At 39.4% G+C, this 13,387-nt stretch overlaps 1 protein-coding gene across 7 annotated transcripts in view; it reads right to left on the reverse strand.

The window, feature by feature from the left end:
- The window catches only part of DGLUCY (D-glutamate cyclase), a 48,285-nt gene that overhangs the window by 27,301 nt on the left and 7,597 nt on the right, over nt 1-13,387 (reverse strand). For 6 of the 7 annotated variants that reach the window (XM_086748407.1, XM_086748409.1, XM_086748408.1 and 3 more), the window contains exon 2: nt 11,898-11,988. The exons of the other annotated variant lie outside the window; for it this stretch is intronic. The gene's annotated coding sequence lies outside the window, so the exon portion shown is untranslated. The remainder of the gene's footprint in view (nt 1-11,897; nt 11,989-13,387) is intronic. 7 annotated transcript variants of the gene reach the window in all.

Consider the following 13,387-nt stretch of genomic DNA (forward strand, 5'->3'; position numbering starts at 1 on the left):
CTCCGGCAAAGTTTTTATCACTTGGAAATTCTAAGTTATAACCCGAAAGGCAGATCAAAGTCAAAAGGCTATTTCACTGACATTTGATGACTAAACGCAAACTGAATCTTTCAGTAAATTAGCCAGAGACATGCACTTTAACATTCGGAATAAAATGCAAAGTTTTGCTGGCCTGTAACATAAGAAACAGATTTCTTTCCTCCCTGATAAATATTCATTTCCTCCAAGTAAGCAAATTACCAACCTCCAAGTTTTCCTGTAATTCAGAAGAAGCCATTCTTGATGTCACTCATAAGAAGAAATAAATATGATAGAAGCTGTGCTGCTTTTTTAAAGATGCCAGTAACTTAATGTACAATTAGATGTTACAACCTTCTAGCAAAAGTTAACTTTCTGTTAAAGGTCCACAGTTTTTGTACTATAACTATGATAGTACAAAGTTTCACTCTCACAGTGGAGTGGAATATAAGTGAAACACTTTATTGTAAAAATTTATACCTCTGAGCAACTCATTCCTTAATTAACTTGAAGTAAGAGTAGTGATATGTTTTGACTGAAATTATACTCTCATCCTAAGTTGTCTGTCCAAAACGTTTCCCAAAGCTTGCAGAATTCAGAGAGGCTAAGTCGGGTACACTGAAATTTAGAGTAAGGTTTGTATCTATTGTATTTGTATCTATTTGTATCTTACTACATAGTGTAAGGTTTGTATCTATTCTTAATTCTGAAATCTCTATATAACACCGACAGCCAAAAGGAATCAGTCTGGGTTTTCCTTCTGAACTCCAACTTACTGCTTTCTAACTTTTCTCATCTTTTCTGCTTTTACATTATCACTCTGTATGCTGCATGAAAAAAAAATAGTCTTCATTACAAAAACATGAACATTTCCAAACGCACACTTTAAAGATAACAAGAAATTGGATTTAACTCTAACCCAGGCCTGTAAGTGTCAATTTAAAAGACATTATTCTTACTGCAAAGAGAATTTCTAACACCAGTCTGGAATTATTCTTTCAAAAAGTTTAAAATTAAATACAGTGATACTAATAAAAAATTCCAGGTGTGTACGTTAGATTTTTTCATATTGTTTTTCTTCATTTCTGAGCATCTTTGAAAACATCTAAATCACCTATAGGATTTATGGCCTTAAGAACTACTTGCTTACTCGGATCTGAAAGACAATCTGAAGTTCAGGAAACTAGTTTGGGGCAAAAGTTGTCTTCAGGTAGGTATTTTATCCCAAATGCCCTGATCTGATGTTGGGCAAGCCTGATCCTCTCCTCAGAAAGTGTGTGCCCAGTCGCAGGAACAGAAGTACCCATGGGATTTTATCAGCAAACATTCAGGGCCCTTAAAGTTTTAGGTTCACATGACAGCAAGTGGCTAACAAGCCACAAGACTGTGAGTGTCAGCAGTGAAGAAATGTTGGCTGTAAATACATTACAGAAACACTTAGGCTTGTAGTTGCTTTTTGGAAACCTAGCCCCTAGCTGCAAAGCAACTTGTATTGTTGGTGACTGGTTAGGAAGTGAATAATTTAAACGTTAACTTTGTATAAAAACAGACAATTTGCTATCACTGAAGTTCCTCTGGTGATTTTATAAAACCATAGGAAAAATCAAATAGGATTAACATTCTGAGTTATATTTGCTATAGAGTATTAGTAATAGATTATGCTGCTGTTTTTCTTTATTAGTTGCTAAATTTGGATAGAGGCTAAAAACTGTTAGATGTTTACAGTAAAATATAGCTTTTGCTACTTGACTTCCTCAGGAATGGCTAATTTCTATGCAGAGTGTTATTTCCCTGTGCTAGGGGGTATTGTCAGGTTTCGATTCCCCAACCATCTCTAGGACCTTCTGGAAAATCGTTGGAGCCATCATGACCACGGTCTGTTTGGAATGTCAGGGGAGAAGCACTGAGATAACCCAGGTCTTGCAGTATCTTTTCCACTTGGTCCCATCAGGATGCCCAATGAAGTGTACAGACGGGCTTCTCAGGGGCCACAAGCAGCACTCTAGCTAAACGGTTTGGTACAGCTGTTAATCTGTTACCAGAATCTGTCCCCTGGCAGAGGTTTTTCAGCTCCTTTAATTTTGTTCTGAGATAGTTTCAGGTAACAGTAAGTATCAGTTACCTCATTGAGGGTATGTTGGATCATGACACAGATAAAGACGGGGTGCAGGACAAGTGTTAAAAAGCCCTTAAGAAATGTTGACAGAGCTTATGAGATGGCTGTTGTGCCTGAGGGCATCCTGTGTGGTGTCCTCTCACTAAGAGACCCTAAGATCTGGCTTTCCAGTCTGGGTTGCCTTTAATAGAATGAACCTCAAAAGCAGACTAGACATAGGCCTGTGTAACCAGCATTTGAAAATCAGGCCATTTACTGGCTGTGCAATGACAAACTTCACACTCAAAGCATCCACTCTGAAAAAACCCTTGTTCTAAGTCATGTTGCTTACATCAGACTCCCTGACTTAAAATACCAACAACCAAACAACAAGTATTGTAAAGCTTCATAGCACTGAAGCGTCAAGATCACTCTAATCTTTTCTTAAACATTAGGTTCCACATGAGAAGCACAATAAACACTTTTCTTTTTAGAGGTTTACATGAAGATTCAATGCATTTCCTGTGTGTTTTGAGGTTTACACAGTGAACTTAAATTAATAAATATTAAAATATATTGCTGTCTGACACATTAAAATGGCACTTACCCACTACTGGTTTGTGGGCGCTACCATATCCTGAGCTGCACTTCCAGCTCTTGACAAGGAGGATGAAGCTTTGAAGCTGGAAAGAGATGATAATGTACAAGAATGATCTATAAGAGTGATGTAAGGAGCTGTGTGATCAGACAATGATGGTGGTATGGCACATGCTGTATCAGTAGCTCAGAATAATGAATCAACTTGTCAGAAACAATATTATATTGAAATGACACTATATTAAAAAGATACATATATTCAGGAAAAAGCTTTTCTTTGCATCAAAGTGACAGTCAGGAAGTACAGATATGTACCAGCTTTGGTAAAAGTTCTGAACAGATCTTGGGCCCGGTTTTAATAAGTAATGTAAAATTGTTTGGTGACATCTTCATTCACCTGTACAGCAGCACTCCAGCAGAGTTAAGCAGACACACGCTACCTAATTAATTTGGCCCAGCTGATTTGCAAACTATCCCATTACCTAGACAACAATTTTCAGGAAGGTCAGATTTCTAGGGTGAATATTTTTAAATCCAGAAATTGTGATCAATTTTTATTCAGAAATGGTGATCAATTGCTGCCACGTGAAGCTCCAAGACAACCATTTCTACAGGCTGCTCTCAGCACACACGTTGAGTATGGGCGACTGTGTGCAATGGGGCGCTGACTTTTGCTGAAGTCATTAGAACAGGACTGGTTCTAAGCTTCATCTTTATAACTGATTGTAAAGAATATGCTCTGTTTCCCCTGAATCCCACAACTCATGCTACGAAAAAGGCATGTTGAGAGGAATGTTACTTTATCCTGTTAAAAAACCCTGCTGCTCTCAGGAGGCGTACCCTTGCCTGTCAAATCACTTAGCGACTCACTAGTTTCTATCTTTAAGCCTTGCCCCGTAACAGAGTTAGTTACTGTATATCAAGGTAAGAGTTAAACATTCAACAGTAATGCTTGGAAAAAGTGATCAATACCATCCACCTTTGCCAAACAACCTCCAACTCAACGTGAAGCAAGAAAAATACAGTTCCAGACAGGATTTAATGAGGAGGTTGCCTTGTCTTTCAGACGTATGAGGGACAGAGTAGCCTCTTTGCACTACCCTGTTCTTTCCATGTCCTGGGCTATTTCTTGTTTCCTCCCTCTACAGTGTGCCTCTGTCTCTGCCTTCTTCCTCTATCTCCACAGCTCCAACCTGGACTGACTTTCGTAGGGCTTGCTTCCGTGGCTCGTCAGGCTTGCTCCCTGGCAATATACGAGTTTGGATGCCTTCTCTCCTCTCACTAGCTCTTTTAAATTGATATACTTGCTGTATCTCTCTCAATTCTACCTTAAACTCTCTCTCAATTTTCAACCTTAAATGAGCTTTTCCTCTTCTCAGTCTGAGAAAAAATTATCTAACTTCAGAAATCATAAAACAGAATAAGTGCACAAAGGATTGTGCATTTGTAAGATGCAGACTCCTCTGAACCTCAATATCTATACCTAGTTGGGGAGAGAGAGAGAGAGAGAGAGAGAGAGAGAGAGAGATCCTCTTTTAATATTATAGATAGGCTTGGATTAAGCATAGTTTTTCTAATTATTTCCTCCCTAATTTTTGACAGCTGAACCACCAACGAGCCTTGCAAAGTTATGTATCTTTGCATTAAATTGTTGACGGAGCCATAGTTTATAAAGCATTTTCACAATCTGCAGAGCATAAGCTCTTCAGAGAAAAAGAAGGAAGTGCAATAAATGAAACATTTTGTACTACCGTAGAGCTTTCAAAATGAAAAAGTGAATCTGTAAATTTTGCAGATATTTAAATATGAGCATAGATTCTTTCCAGGCCCACATTGTAAATTATTCATTACCCAGGAAAATGGAAAAATGTCATTTAAGTGTCAGGAAGATTACACTTTGAGATGCAGTGGGTGTGTCTGTACCGCTGTACTAAACCACACCAGATAAAAATGAATCAAAAAATTGTATAATAACATAAAAGGATTAAAACATCCTTCAGAAGTGTCAGCGTGACTGCTTCACTGTTACACGTGTCAAGTAAATTAATGAAATAAAACTAAAAACGTATAGTATGTCTGTGGTTTTAAAAATGGATCGCCTCAGAATAAACAGCCCGTAGAAAGTACTGCTGATAAGAGTAACAAACAAGTCGGCTCGAAGACTGCAAAGGAGTTAACGCTAGTTTCTGACGTCACAGGTTACAGGTCTGTGTCTCCAGGGGTACCGATACGCTAACAAGAAAATGGTTTAATGCAGTGACTCTTCAAAGTGTAACCGAGAGACTTGCTTGCAAGGTGCCCAAAGACTCTTACGAATTACAATCTTGCACTCTTTATATCACTCGTGTCCTATTTTCAGTTTAAAGTTTGATAATAAAAATGGGTGGTGGCATGTACAGGTTCATTGGCCAAAAAAAGTGCAGGGGTCACTGTTTAACACTGCTGGGCAGGTTTCTGTAGATACTGTCAGGCAGAGAGCTCACGGAGGCTGCTGCTGCGCGAACAGGAGCAGCGGGGTAACCTGAAACAGGAGCCAGCCCACAGGCTGCCTTTACTGATAGATAATGGAAAGCAATCTAAACTAATTATAATCTAACGAACCCGTTGTGTACCGTGCCTTGCCCTAGTGTGAGTATGGTTACAGAGGTTTGTTAATGCAAACACGGTGTAAAATGACCTGCTGCTTAATCATCAAGCTGATTTGAAATTCTGCCAGGAGACTTCTGTGGAAAGCACAAACTTCTCTGAAAATTTACTCCGTTTTGAGTTTCCAGCCGGGCCTCTCAGTTACACTTGTGATGTTTTATTTGAAGAATCAATTAATGATCCTTTTTCCCCCCATCTGCCATGAACCATTTCAAAGCGCAGTAGTGCTCTGTGTACCATTCCAAAGAGAAAGCGCTTTGTGCGCTTTCAGACAGAGGCTCATCCAGCAAATTCAGATTTAACTTTACATTTGAAATACAGGGCATTGCCTTTGAAGTTTATGCACCTTTAGATGAGGGCTGAAAATATAAATTTAAATTCATTCCCATTAGTGTTCTCTCTGCTGCTTACAGCAGCCAGCCAATACTTGAAATCCTGCTGATTGTGTTAGGACGAGGAACTGATGATAGAATCAATGTATCTTTGATGTAATCTTGTTTGCTTGCAAAGGACACATAACGTTTAGTTTCTCCCAGTATATTAAGAACAAATAACAACACAATTACCAGTTCCACGGCAGCCATTTCAGACAGTGCTGTGTGTTCGTGTGCCATGTCCTGCACAGGCTACCTGAACTTCCACCACTGCATTTGTATTATTTTACACTCAGCTTCTGCTCTAGAACAAAATTAATTGTTTCTCAGGTGGAGAAATACGGGCAGAGACTAGAGAATATTTCACAATGGGGCGTGCCCTTGTATGGGCACAATCTATGTAAGATCTCGGTTGTTTATGCTTTTTCATCCTGCAGAGGCATGAGGCCTCATGACCCCACACGCCCTTTCAACCCCCTGGGTCACATCCTAATACCTGTAGACCTTGCCCCATCATCTTACAAAAACACATGACCAACAAGTTTTAGAACAGCCACCTCATTTACATGCACCTTTGGCACGTAAGAGGACACAAGGACCTTTACTGAGATTTAAAAACTCCACTTCCATGCCTCTGACTTTCCTGACAGAAACACTTACCAGCTGCAGTAAGAAGAGACAGCAAATTATCCTCTAGAGATTGTTTTCGTATAAGATGACAAGAAGTGCTTATTCAAGTAATTGAAAAAAAAACATGAGGGTGGCATTTAAATATAGTTTCCCAATCTACACTGAGCTACAGAAGACCTTTAGAATTGCTCCACAATTCTCTGGGCTGGATCCAGCCACCAGTTCTCTATCTTGGCCTCTTGTGGCACAGAGACAGCCCAAAGATGCAGGAGGACCTTGCCTGCAGGCCACCACTGCCAGCCTCTCCCCCACCGCCTGAAGCAGCACTGGCCAGCTAGCGGACTACTGCACACTGGAGCCAAGGTGATAAGCATCGACTGGATAAAAATTTCTAAAGTAAGGAAAATTTTTCTTCCCAGTCTTACTCATGCAGACTGAAAATGGTAGTCCATAGAACAAAGTACAGTGACTTGTACTGCTCTGTTTGCAAGGCAGCAGCCACAAGTGCTTATTTTGATAAGAAAATATGTCACCACCTCGGTTACACCCAGTCACATCATGCACAGTCACAGTGCTGACGGGGTGCTCGTTCCTTTAAGGAATTCTGTCTGGAGGTAAGCAGGTGAGCTCCCTACACACCCTAAAAACAGTGCCATACTCCTGCTGTGCAGGTCATTCAGTCTGCTCCCTGGGCTACGCCATTTCTCTTGGGCTGACATGTCTACTAGCAGGTGCCCCATTGCTCCTCATCAAGCAATTCTACTCAGACACGGACACTAACAAAATGATTGTAGCCTATGTATTTACACAAAGAGAGAGTCCTTGAAATGTGGGTGCCTCGGTAGGCTGCATCTGGGGAACTTCCAGTGAATTGCACCTCTTCAAACACTACCAAGCATAAACATCTTTCCCTCCACCGATCTCTCTGATGGAGAGATATTGACTGTGGTTGTTTCACTGCTTCCTTCAGCTCTTAGATGAGGAAGTACTGTGAGCAGCTCAAAAAGACCAAGCATCACTTCCCTGATGGAACTCCTGGCTTAAGCAGTGCCATTTGGATAACCAGGTGAGTCAGTAGCAGGCTCTGCAAGAACACTTCACTGCAACTTCCAGGAGTAACTGTAGATAACGTGCTGTCAGCAGCTGTGCCGCGTGATGGCAAATGTTGTGCACTTGGACTGCTATTTTTATTTTTCTCTTTAGAGAGAAGAAGGTGCTGGTTTGTCCCTAGCAAAGATGCCCAAGCTCTGGAAACCACAGATGTTACACACTTATTTGGTATACTGCACCACAGAACCCATAAATCATCAATTACAATGTTTACCATCCTTGAAAGTGTGAACAAGAAATTGCTGGATTATGAGTTACAATCCTGAACAGGCAAAGTCCCTTGTGGTGGGACCCAAATGAAGATCGGTATCTCATTCGTAGCCTTCTCTACCCCTGCCTATACAGGGAACAATATAAGACTCTATGCCATGTGAACCTTTGAGGACCTCAGTGGCAATAACATGAGGGATGAAATACCTGGATGATGTGGCAGTTCAACCAAGAAAACGTAACAAATGCTAGATTGACCTGATTGTTCAGTCATCTGTAGGAATCAGGAATTAGTTCTACAGACAAACAGCAATCACACTGACCATGGGAAGAGAGGTTCTGCAAGTGGTGTGCTGGTGCTGCAGAGTACCAACAGTGCCTCCAGTTGCCCTCTCCATTTCTGAACTTACAACGGTCATTCAAGACTAGCATATGATGTAATCCTGCTGGGCAACTGTCCTCATGCACCAGAATAATTCTTGAGGAAGCAAAGAACTGGTAAGCCTGTTCATTGGCGGCTGGTGTCTAGAAGAAAGATGGGCGGGAACTGAAGCATTCTATTCTGAAAAGGAAATCCCCAACTACCTTACACTTTTAAATTGAGGGAAAGGATACAGGCCCTTATCAAACAGTCTTGAGCAGCCTGACCCCACAATATGTGCATGGTCCTGATGCAGTAAGGCTATCACAGTGTCCTCAGAGTGTCACAGCTGGTGGCAGCAGCACCGTGGCCGTGCAACAAGTGCAAGGGAGAAGTTTAGGAGCTCGGTTAGGCTTGGGGCCTAACACAGATCATGTGAGGAACTTCTTGTACAAGTTTCTTGTTACAGACTGGATCAGGCATCGGGTGACTGAATGCTGTCACTCTGTTAGCTATTCGGTGGCTTATACAGTACACCACCATGTTCAGTGCAGTTACAGCAGATGGAATCAGTATCTCAAACTGCTGCCCTCAGGGGCAGGTGTCAGCAGAGAAGTCAAGAATTTGAAAAAATACACAGTTCACCCTTCTAGCTCATAGAATTAATCCTGAACTTTACTGCTTTTCCTTATGTTCTGTGGGTAAACAGAGTAAGACCTGCAGGCCTATCAGCCTCATACCTTTTATCACCATTAATTTATTTTTTTTAAAAGCAGCTCAGTGTTAAACAGATGACTCATAACGCTGCAGCATCAGTGAGCTGACTTGAAGGAGATGTTAATGTCATCATTTTGATTTTCATTATCAAACAATAAGAAGGTAAGGGCTGAAAATGTCTTACACATCTATTGCCTCATTTTATATTCTTAAAATACAAATAAGCTAGAGAGGTTGGTGTATCTTGGTGTGCTCGACTTCCAAAATTCCATTTTAATTCAGATTTGAGCCCATATATTGTACAGAAGCGACACAGAACAAAACATATTACTATTTTTTTTTGTTTATTTATTTAGGGTTTTGTTCCCAGATATGATTGAGACAATATGCATAAAACCTTATCTCAGAGCTTACAGTTAAAGGACTCAAACACAGAGTACTTTTATGAATATAAGTAACATAGATAAGCAGATAAGTAGTCCTATTGAGTTCAAGGACAGATGAAGTGCTTAAACATTTGCTGTATCGTACTTCATCTGCGTAACTGTTTGCATACAAGCCATACACTATACATAGGTCGGAGTAAAGAAAGATGTCACAGAAAAGTTATAAAGACAGCAAAAGATATAAGCGATACACATAAGCAATACATGTGCTTTTTATAAACACGTGTATGGAACAAGCGAACACCCTTGATACAAAGTAAGTTATAATTAGCATTGATGAACCATGCAGTTCGGAAGTATGGTTTAGCTCTTTTTTTGTCTGCTTAGCAACTATTGATCCATTTTTCTGTTTTCTGTATACTTGCCAGATAGGCAATTGCAATAATGTACCTTAAAATTCCATAGCTTCCATTTAGGAGGTGCTTTAAGATACTAAGTTTTGAAAAACTCTTCTGTTCTTGGATTTTTTTCACATATTTTATTATATACGGTAAGTATGGAGAGTGTGCTAAGTTTTGTTTTATTTTGTTTTCATTTGGGAAAAGACTCTTGGCTTGTTTGAGCATTAGGTTTTGATCTGGCTGAATTTTTCTCCTTCTCTGAAACAGATTTTCACTTTCCATTACATCATTATGCCTTAAAGAGTTTCATGATGTGGATTAATGCACGAATAACATCCAAATAATTCAAAATATTATTACAACAGTATTCTTCAGAACACAGGATTAAAGCTACATCAGTCCCAGTACACTGACTTTGGCAGTGGTCAATAATGCATATCTAAGGAAGAGTTTAAAATCAGAGCAAACATTGACAAAACTTAGCTGGTATATCCTTCCAGCATTCCACAACTTGTGGTTCAGGAACTTCGGATCTAAGGGTGATTTCTTTGCTTGTAGAGTTTAACATAAAAACGATGGCCAAGTGGACTTTATCCCATATAACTGCAGTTTGTGGCATACCATATGGATTCCAGTAGCTACCTCCTAAATTAATTTACTTGGGGAACTGACTAGATGCATAAGCCAAGAATTTTGCATGATTTTTTTTTGTTAGGATTCCAGTTCCAAAGCTAACATATTTTAAAGTAATTAAACTATCTTTATATTAGAATGCAATCTACAAACACAGGCATTCCTTTAATCCTAATTCCATAAACATATATCCTCTTGAGACAAGCATCTTAGAAGAGTGTTCCACATACAATTGATTAGCTGTTTCCGGCAGCATCTTCTCCCAAACAAGGGTCAGACTACACAGTATATGCAACGAAAAAAGACAAGACAAATTAAAAGCGCTCAGCAGCTCGCATTAACGGGCTCCAAGTCTAAATGTACAATCAAAACAGAGCATTCACGTTTGCAAAAACTGAACTGTGAAAATCTATGGGTTTTGTCTCCAAAAGAATAGTCCAATGTGTGGGGTTCTGATTGTGGGGGAAAAGAAGTAGGCCTATTTAACTAGCTTCTCTTTTAATATAAAAAATAGTTACTACTACTAAAACATTTGAAAAGATGATGGTAGCTAACAACTCTAACTCCAATCTCTACTGATTGATTTCCCCAATGGAAATATCTTTTCTATTCTCATAATACTTGTCTTTGTAAATTAACCAACTTTGACACAGAAAATGTGGTATACAAGGCTAATTTTGAATCTAATAAGCACTTCAGACTGCAGATATACGAGATACACAATCATTGCATCCATGGGAAAGTTGTCAGAAATAATGCAAGTTCACTGGAGCATGAAAGTACAAGACTGGAAAGAAGTGAGACTTTCTCGCTTGACATCAAAAATATAGTTTACCAGAAAGCATAGAAAAGAATGTGAAAGCATACATAAAAAACAGCAAATCTGTGTCCTCCTGAACAAACAATAAACATGCTTCTATTTTTTTTTTCCCCACTTACTGTAAAGTTTAAAAACTAAGCATTTTGAGTAGATCCAGCCTCAGTTTGGAAAATATGACACAACATTTTCCACTCCTTTTCAAAAAGGAAACTATTGCAATCAGTACTTGGTTTCAAATTCTCGGGGGGGAAAAAGTGTGTGCATATACATGTATATATACTTATAATATACACACATTCATTCAATGGTTGATCCCACAAAGCAAACTGTTCTCAATTAAAGAGAGTTATTTCAAGACTGCATAAATCTAACAGAATAAAAACCCAGTCCAAAATGAATATCTTATAGTTCAAAGAATAGAATGATCTGTATGTGACTTTTCCATGGTTACTAAGTATACAAAAGAAAATATGCAAATCAAAGTGTACTAATCAGGCATTGTTCAGGAGATAATCTATGTATATTAAAAATAGAAATGCATCTAATTGCAGTGACTTTGGGTTCATGAGGTCTGCAGAAGTCACACCTCTCAAATGCCTTGAAAATAAACAGGAATAGAGAGGATACCACCTTTATAGACGGCTCCTTTTGTTCCTGATAGACATGTACTTTTGATGGACAATCAATTTCTGACCTCTGTAGTACTTATAAGCTTCAATGAAAAAGTCAAAGTTTTCCCAGTTTTCAGTTGTGCTCTAAGGGCTTTCATCATAGCACATTAATGAGAAATTTTGGGGAGGCACCTTTTTGTTCTGGGTCTGTACAGAGCTCAGCACAAAGGGGTGCCAATCTATAGCAAGGACTCTCCAGCATTACTGCAGCGTGATACAACCTCTTACCTGCACTGAACACTTGTCCTGTGACTAAAACCATAATGATATGTTTTCAATTAGAGATTGAATCTTCTGCTGAAAATAACCTCAATACCACCTGTAAAATAACATTTAAAATTAATTCATTAGATCTTTTTGTAATAAAGCAGAACACATTTGTGGCTTCTTTGGAACAGCTTATGAGTACTGTAGATAACTTGACTGCTGGAATATTTACTGCATGGATATGTAGACTTAATAGGTTGATGCAAGACAAGTAAATAACCAGGAAAGACAAGAGATAAGGCTCTCCAAAGTAAATCGCTAAAGGTTAGCAAGGAACATTCTATGAACATGGGAAAGTAAGATTATTAATAAGACGCATAGGCAGACTTTATTTAAATGTTTTGGTTTTATTGTTATTCTAGACAAGGCTCTGTTTTAATAAGACTACAGGAGTTCTACATTTGCCATTTTAAGAATCTCAGCAGGAATAAAGTTTCCAAAATCAAACAAAACAACCAAATCAATAGGGCCAAAATAGATAGAATTGTAGCCCAAAGCTTCAACTATGTAAGAGGATGCCCTGTGAAGCTTCAAGCCAGAGGGGTAAAAGCATCAGAAGGAAAAGACGAGGGATGATGTGCAGATGCGCAGCATCACCTGCAACTATGACAATAACATCACATTCTTGACTCGGTAGCTGCAGACAAACGAATGTTGCTGCTACCGTAGCAGAGGCAGGGAGTGGGGGGAAGGCTGCTCTCCTGGGGCGTGTGTGTGGGGTGAGAAGGCATTAACTGCTGCAGAGAATGAGAGGCACTGGAAAGATTAGGCAACTGTTGCCTTGGAGGAGGAATGATTACTTTTTCATGGGATATCTGAAGTCAGAAAGGGTACACAAGGGCCATACCGAAAGGCCACAAAGAAGACCATACAGAAAGCATGGCCATGGTCTGACTTCAAACACAAGATTAAGGGAGTAACACTCATTCAGTGTTTGTCAAAAGCAGGGAGAGAGATTCAGGATTTTTGCAGAAATACCCTTCACCTCCTCCCTATTCCATATCCATCAAAGGATAGGGCTCCAGGACTGCGTGGGTTCATGTCCAACCCCAAACGATTTGTAATTCTGTTGCTTTGGTACTTGCTATCCAAAAGCAATTATTTTTTCTTACATGTAAAACAAACCAGCACCTCATGCTTGTCCAGTCTTCAATCAGATAGCTTTCTAAAGAAAAATATCGTCATACAGTGGAGCAGTTTAACCAATTTATAATCTAAAGACTTAGGAAAATAACGGAAAGCATCTCACAACAACTCACTACCACCCAAAAACAAAAGCTTTGGTGGGAAGACATTGTAAGGTCACGTTGCAGATATACATTACTCAGAGAATGAGTGAAAGCTCAAAGCTTAAAGAACTGCTAGTGCCTGGTGCATAACCTGTACCTACAGCAAATATTTCACTGGACATTCTGAAGGAGGGGGGACTAGTGCTTCGCATTCTGGGTTTG

Source organism: Chlamydotis macqueenii, chromosome 5 (assembly GCF_036417535.1).
Source record: "Chlamydotis macqueenii isolate bChlMac1 chromosome 5, bChlMac1.mat, whole genome shotgun sequence".
NCBI lineage: Eukaryota > Metazoa > Chordata > Aves > Otidiformes > Otididae > Chlamydotis > Chlamydotis macqueenii.